This window comes from Camelus bactrianus, chromosome 5 (genome assembly GCF_048773025.1).
Source record: "Camelus bactrianus isolate YW-2024 breed Bactrian camel chromosome 5, ASM4877302v1, whole genome shotgun sequence".
Lineage (NCBI taxonomy): Eukaryota > Metazoa > Chordata > Mammalia > Artiodactyla > Camelidae > Camelus > Camelus bactrianus.
Genome location: NC_133543.1, coordinates 34,682,703 through 34,690,617, shown reverse-complemented (window position 1 = coordinate 34,690,617; position 7,915 = coordinate 34,682,703).

The following is a 7,915-nucleotide window of genomic DNA, read 5'->3' as shown; positions in this document are numbered from 1 at the left end:
ACTTGATTTGAATTCAATTCATTAATTCAATAAAAGTGGGATAAAATAAAATAAATTTGTTGTTTTTCAAACCATGAATCAAACTCTGAAATTAAATAGGTCCTTTCTGCCAATTTGGAAATAGGCCAGTTTCAGTCTGTGAACTCTCACACTCTTCTTAAATATGTTTAATGCAGAGTTTCTAGCAATGTCTTGTCCAGGTGAAAAGCAATTTCATTAACAAAAAAAAAGCCTCAAGAAGGGATTTCCATAGTTACTTCTCTCACTTAAACCATTTTCCACTTATGAAATGTTCTGACTTTGGACCATTCTGTAATGTAAACACTTTGTTTTCTATTCATATTTTAAAACAGCTGTAATGGAGTATAATTTGCATACTATAAAATTCACTGGTGCAATTCAATAATTTTTAGCAAATTTACAAAGTTGTACAACCATGACCACAATCCAATTTTAGAGCTCTGTTCATGTTTACATTGTTTTAACGTTTCTTTTTTTTTAGTATGTTCATTATCTGCTTGTCTATGAGTTAAGATGGGTTTCAATACCTGGATAAAGGGAGAGAGGAAAGGCTGTTATAGGCAAAAGTGTTAAGATTCAATAATTTGTTTATTTGTTCATTCATCCATCCATTCATCTAACAGTTATTGAGTCCTTAGTATGAACCAGACATGGGAGTATTTGTATTGGAAAGATTTTTCAGACTTAGTCTAGTAGATGGACAAATAATTTAGCCTTATTACCACTATAAACATGACAGGTGCTATCATATGAGTATACACAGGGCATAATGGGAATGCACAGAGGCCTAAAGACAAATAGATTAGGGAGGGCTTCCTGGAGGAAGCATATTTTGAAAGATAAATACACAGGCCCAGGCAAAGAGTAACAGGCCTGTGCCTGTCTCTTCGTCTGTTGATTTGGGACATTCAGCAGGCATACCACAGCCTGGAACCAGGCCAGGGGAGGTGAGAGAAGAGGTGAGGATAGAGAGAAAAAAAGGGACCAGAACCTAATGGAACTGTGAGAAAAGGCTCACAGTAAGTCTTTGTTTACAGACAAAAAAATTCAGATTACTTATAAAATTTTCCTAGTTATGAGGATTTGAGATACATCATACATTGTGACATCAAGCTTTCTTCAGGGTCATTGGATAGAAATGTCTGAATATAATTGGGATTTTATGTGAGAAGCTAGGATTCTAATTTTATCTTGCAAGATCGACATATATCTATTAATCTGACTTCCATATAATTTACATGTAGTTCTAAGTCCCTGACTCTGTGTGTGTGTGTGTTTGTGAGAGAGAGTGGAGAGAGAGAGAGAGAAATAGCAAATTAGCATTTATTACTAAGTTTGATATGGAGTGAATTTCTAGCAGTGTTTTTCAATTTCAGTATTTAAGTTGATCCTGGTCATTATTACATGATTTACTCCTGAAGTCAAGGTTTTGAAAAGGCTGAGGGAGGGGCCTCAGTGTGGACTCCAGGGCCACTAGACTAACACCCTGCTTAATGTGGGGCTACATATTTGGGTGTTAACATTAAAGATCCTAAATCTGCTTGGACATATCATATGCTTCTCTATATCTCCCACAGCCAAGAAACCAATGGAAACACTCTAAGTAGGTATGGTTTCAGCTGGCTGTGGATAATTAGGATGGCTGCTTCACCCACTGACCCCCTGGGAGGAAAGCTGGCTCGATCTATTTGTATGGATTGTTCTTCTAGTGTAACATGATGGTCAGTTACTGCCTATCCTGTTAAGCAGACTGCTGTCTCAAGATAACTGAAACACACCTAGAGTCTTTGACTGGTCCATCCTTTGCCAGAAATGCGAAATGCCATCCAGGCCAGGTGAAACTCTTTAACTAGTAAGTACATTTTACTCCATGCGGTTGGCTACCCTTTTGGTCAAATAATATCAATATTTCCATTTGGATCCAAGAATGGTTTCAAGAAAATTTTTCTTCAGAGAGAGCAAATTCTAAAAGGGCTTGGTCTTTTTCATCACTGAATCTACACACGAGGAAATGCTGTGGATGAAGGCGGAAGGGACAATCCTTCTTATCTGGTTTGACACTAATAAAGTCATTAACAAGGTCCAACTAGAACAACAATGGATAAAGAAAGAAGAATTGAATTCCTTAAGATCAGTACTATTAAGTTAGACAGATGTCAAGTTTAATCAATCTGGAGACCTTAAGGACTTTGGCTAATGTCCTTTTTTATATCTTGATGCTGTTTTCAGTTGTTGCATCACCAGGTTTGCTTAGATATAATTATTCTTCATAGATATTGCATAATTAGGGAAGTTTTTATTAGTTTTATTTATCTGTATCTTATAATAGAAATACTTCCTAGTGCATTCATTTTTTTTTTTTAATTTAAGAATGAATGTGCTGACAAAGATTTAAAAAAATCCCATGCATGAATTTATATTTAAGATACCCAAGTATAGTTGGGTACTATATTTATTTATGGTTTGAAAAAAGTGGTTTAATGCATGCATGTGATAATAGGTAGGTCTGTTGTGCCTTTTGTTAACAAAGTAGACACTTCTTTCAACTATCATTTAAAGGGTTTATTGACAGCTGACTCTCTCTAGATATTTCTTTTTCCAGTGGCTGATACCTAGGAATCTAATGTTTCACAATTAGAGATTTGTTTCCTTGACTTGTACTTTCTAGCTCTAATGATAACAATCTCAAAAGAAGTCACACATAATACTTACAAATTAATATATCCTTTTCTCACAGTATGTTCTTATGAGTTGAGGACAGAGCATGTGTAAAATGGGCTTTAGTAAGGGTTGAGGTAGTTGAATAGAATTGATGGAAAGAGATAAGCAAAGAAGTAGAAGTGAGGCAAGGGGCTTTGAAAACTGACTTCATGATCCTGCCTGGGCTTTAAGCGGGTCACTGGAGTCATTAATGCCACCTGTGAATATTTATTAAATACCTACTGTATCCTCCATAGTGTGTTCAAAATTATCTGCCATTTCCCCCTTAGTTGGATTGTACAGATTGCTGAGTAAGTTATAAGAGACATTGTGAATTCAAAGGATAAGAACACTCTCTGGAAATTCTCCTGCTTTTAGCTCCCTGAAGTGCAACTTATAGTAGTATAGTAGGCCTCTATTTTGTCCCTATGGAAATAAGAAGATAAACCCTTTCTGTTCACCTCTGGTTAAAAACTAATGATTTTTATAAGCTAAAAATCTGTATTCAAACTGAGGTTGGATAAATATTGTTTCTGTTTCAGATCCTAGAGCACAAGACTCTACTTAACTTTAGGCAGAGAAGTTAAGCCTCACACTCCTCAATGAGGAGCCTTGTTACACTTTCCTCATGTGGTGGCTGTGGGTCTTTTCCTAAGACAAAAATGTATTTAAAGTGTTTTGCATATAGTGCCTAGGACAAACAGGATGATTGTTGCCTACACTGGCAGAAGGAGAAACACAATGAGAAAAAAACAAAACAAACAAAAAAAACATTAAGAAGTGAGTCCCTGATCTAGCTGAGGGGTGAAGAGGTTCTGGTTAAGGTGAAGGCTACGGAAATGGGACCGATGTTACTTTTTAAAGGAAGATTTACTTATTGTATGGACAGGATTATAACAATAGTACAAGAAATCAAACCAAAACAAAAATTACTCTAATACAATTGTAACTTCAGATTCTAGCAGTCCTTTAAAATTCGTTCATGTGACCCTCTCCTTATTTACATGTATTCATAAAAACAAAACCATAATATAGATATAATTTTGCTTTCTCTGCTTTTTCCTTTATGTGACTAAATTATTGTTTCTAGATCTTTTCATTATAATGAAGCTCATGGCAATGAAAATCCTTGTGCTTTGTAGTCCTGTATCTTTAGGTCTGTCACCTTAGACGAAATTTCTAGGAAAGTAATACTGGGTCAAAGGATATGAACATTTTATGTCTTTAAAGGTGTTGCCAAATGGCCTTCCAAAAGTATTTCCCAATTTATGCTGCCGCCATCAGAGGATGGATGAATATATAGTCCCCCTGACACTTTCATTGAAAATGTTAAGGCAGTATCATTACGTTTAATTTTCTTCTGTAATAGATGTAAGGTACCTTTTAATCTGCAGTTTTTGGGTAGCTAGTAAGGTTTTCTCATGTTTGTTTCTTAACTGTGTTCTCTCCAATTTAAAATGATTTGTTCTGGCCTTTCCTCACTTTGATGTTGGAGCACTTGGGGGGCAAAGAAAGGAACCTACGGTGCTCAGACTTTGTCTTTGTCACTTTAAATGCATTATCTCATTTAATCTACACAGTACCTCAGCGAGGTTGGCATTCCTATCTTCATGCTGTAGATGAAAAGACTGAGCCTTAAAGAAATTAAATTTCATGCCCAAAGTTGAATTGCTGATAGTGGCAGTTGTTAGATATTTTTCCTTATCATTTTATATGAGTTTTTATGTAATATAAATATTAACTCTTTAGGGAAAATATTTTCAGCAAATATGGATGACAATCTGTTGTTTTCTTTTTTCTGAAATTATGCTATTTTTGCTCTGCAGAAGCTTAAAATTTTTCCATGAAGTGATGGATTGGAGAGATAGTGGAGTGGTAGATTGGGCCTCAGCTTCTGTTTTATTTCAATACCAAGATCAGTTCAGTGATGATTAGAAGCAGCCAAGAGACAGAACTGTACGTGGATCATGTGCTAATGATTCTATCATAGAAAGTGTTTCCCAGCCTCTCCCCTGATTTCCCACAGGATGGAAGAGTGGCCTGTGAGCCTGTTAGGGGCTGTCTGTGGATGAGCTGTGCTCCTAAGCTACTTGCTGGGTGGTCTCTGAGTGATTGCTGTGTGGTCACCATATTTCTGGCTTCTCCACTCCTGCCAAAGAATGTAAAGAGTCCCATGACAGACCACATATAAGACTGTTGGCCTTCCCAGTAGGACCAACAAGGATATATGGCTGGTATCCAGTACCAACGAGGTCATTAGCTGTTGAGTACAGTATTATCTCTATTCAGAGGAAGGACAGAATCCTGCTGAAATGGGTAGAGACCCTAAGAGATTGTAGCTATGTTGTTGGGAGCATCATTGGGAAGTTTTTCAATGGCCTGACCTAGAAATGGATGGTTTGGATTAGGGTGGGGGCAACAGTACCAAAGAATGTGTTTTGGAACAAAGGAGTTTTAAAGTCTCCTTCTAAGGCAGAAGGGCTATATGTTACATGGCCATTTAGAATATCCCAACTTATCACTCAATCTGATCTGCATTGTCATGCAGTTGACTCCATTCCAGCTGTCAAGGGGCATGGTGTCACCCTCAGGCCTGAGTCTAGTGGGAGGGGAAGATCCAGCAGCCTCCTCTCTAGGAAGCTCAATCCAGAAAATAATTAGGAGTAGCCTTTTCAGTAGGGTAGAAGTGAACTCTGTAAAGTCAGGCCTTCAGCCAGCATTGCCTGGGCTATTAAGTTCTGCCCAGCTCAGCTTTGTAGGCACCGTGGTTATGTCTGAAAAAGTGCTTTTGGCTTTCACCTTCATCACAACACAAGATATTTTTCCCGACCAGTGAGAAAGGGCAACAGTTTATTTCTGTTGTTTTTTTTTTAAATCTCTCTCTGAAAGAGTGATGACTTTCTTTGATCTGGGATAGGACAGAATTCCCAGCATGCCAAGCACTCCTTTTCTCAGGTACTTCAAGGATCAATGGGCTTTTGAACAAATGGCATCTGAGTAGACATGCCTCTTACAAAGATCTTTCTCCCTTGTGCCTGTGTTACCTTCTATAACTCTGATTACATTGTTGGACTGGGCTCTGATCACAGAAAGCCACAAACGCATAGGGGCCTCAGACAAACAGAAATTTGGAAGAAGTCTAAGGGGGATGGTTGATGATATCTTTATTTTTACATCCTGCCTTTGATAATGTGATTTTTTTTTTTTATGTTTCTAAACTTGAGCTTGTAGAAACCAATAGGAAGAAACTGATTGGCTGGAGTGAATTCAGTGGTGATGGCCAGACACCCAGAAATCTGACACAGTTACCAAGATGAGCTGGCCTCTGAATCCTTGTGGTTAAGTGGTGGGTGGCTGGCGGTTATGACACTCTATGGGCTCCCTGAAGGGATTGGAGCCACCTCCCAGCAACACTGCTTAATCACATACAAATTATAACTTTGTCTTCACATTGTGCCTCACAAAATGAATGGTCTCCATCATTTGCCCATAATATGTAGTCATTATTTCAATTAGCTCACTATTCTCTCAACTGCCTCTTTTTTATATGCATGTCAAAGTTGGTGTTTTCTCTCTTAGGATTCTTTGATTCTCCACAATATAAGCCTCATTTGTTTAAGACACTTTAGGCCTTAAGCAAAGTGCATGTAATTTGTACTCAGGGGATCTCTAACTACTTTTGATGATGATGATGGTGACTGCTGGCCAGCTGTCCCACTACTGAAAGCGAGAACCCACCATATTCTCACCATATTCTGGTGGCCCTGAGATGTTTGCCACCAGAATATGGTGAGAACGTGGTGGGTTCTGGCTTTCAGTAGTGCACATCACACCACAGGCTGATTGTAACCTTAGGGCTAGTTGATCCCAAGTACTGTCCATTGCAAACTCCTCTCCTGTTACTAAGATGTCCCTTTCATCTCCTGACTTCCTCCTTCCTGCATTCCTGTTATTTATAGAACAAACCACTCCCAAATTTCTCAAGAGGATTTACAGTTGCTACTTGCAATTCCTCACCCAGCTCACGCCTCCATCCCTTGCAGCCTGTGTTCTGCTATAACCCATCTGTCCTCCCAAAAGTGAATAGTGACATCTTTGTTCAGTCCAAAGGCTGTTTCTCAGTCCTTGGCTTTTTGACTGATTTTTCCCTGTTGGTCCCCCTTACTCTGCCTCTTGGCTTCTGGGACAGTTTATTTTCTCTCCTTCCTTTTCTCTAACTGCTCTTTCTTGGTTCTTCTTGTGGCACCAAAATATAAGTGATCCTCAAGTGCTTACTTCTCTCAAACATGCTCTCTCTGTGACCTGAAGCAGAACAATGGCCATGACTGTCACTTCCCTTTGGACAGTGCCCATATCTCTACTGTAAGCCCCAAAGCCTTCAAACTTTGGACTCACATACTCAGTCTTTTGCTTGCTCTTCACCTGCACAATCTACTTGACACTTCAGACTCCACATGCCTATCACTGAAATCACCTTTTCCCTTGACCATGCTCCTTCTGACATCTCCGTTTCTGTTGATTCTGCCCCAGCTCCCAGATACTTCAGAGTGGACTTTTCATGTGGGAAGTAAGTCCTGTGGGCAAAGTATCTTAAACCCTCATTTTTATTCCTGTTCTTATCACCATATCTCACCTCATTTTTACTTCTTGCATGGATTTTTGCAACAGCCTTCTTGCCATGGTTCTTCAACTTTTATTTCCCATCCAAGCACACCTGAGGCACACAGCACATTGTAACCTTGGCTTGTAGAGGCAATGATTCTCAATTACCAGTAGTGAATGGAGTGTGGAGGGTATCCTCCAGTAAGAGCCATATCAAAATCTTTGGGTTCAGCGTATGCAGTTTGTGAAGGCCCTACATTTGGTGATTGGTATGTGCCCCAAAGGAGAGGGCACATACCAATCACCTCTCTTCCTCTACTATCCTCTCTTCCTCTACTACCTTGAACATCATTCTTGTAAAGATTTTATGTTCCCTTTTTTATATGCTGCTGGCAGATTAATTTTCTTGATACTCAGTAAAGATTAAGATACAATCCTTTCCCTGCTCAAAAGCCTTCAATGATTCTCTATTGCCTTCTGAAAAGTCTAAGCTTCTTAACCTTACATCCTTGACTATCCTTATCATTATGACTCCTCTGTTTTCTTCTATGCCTACCCTGTGTTATAGCCAAATTGAGGAAATTCTCTGAAC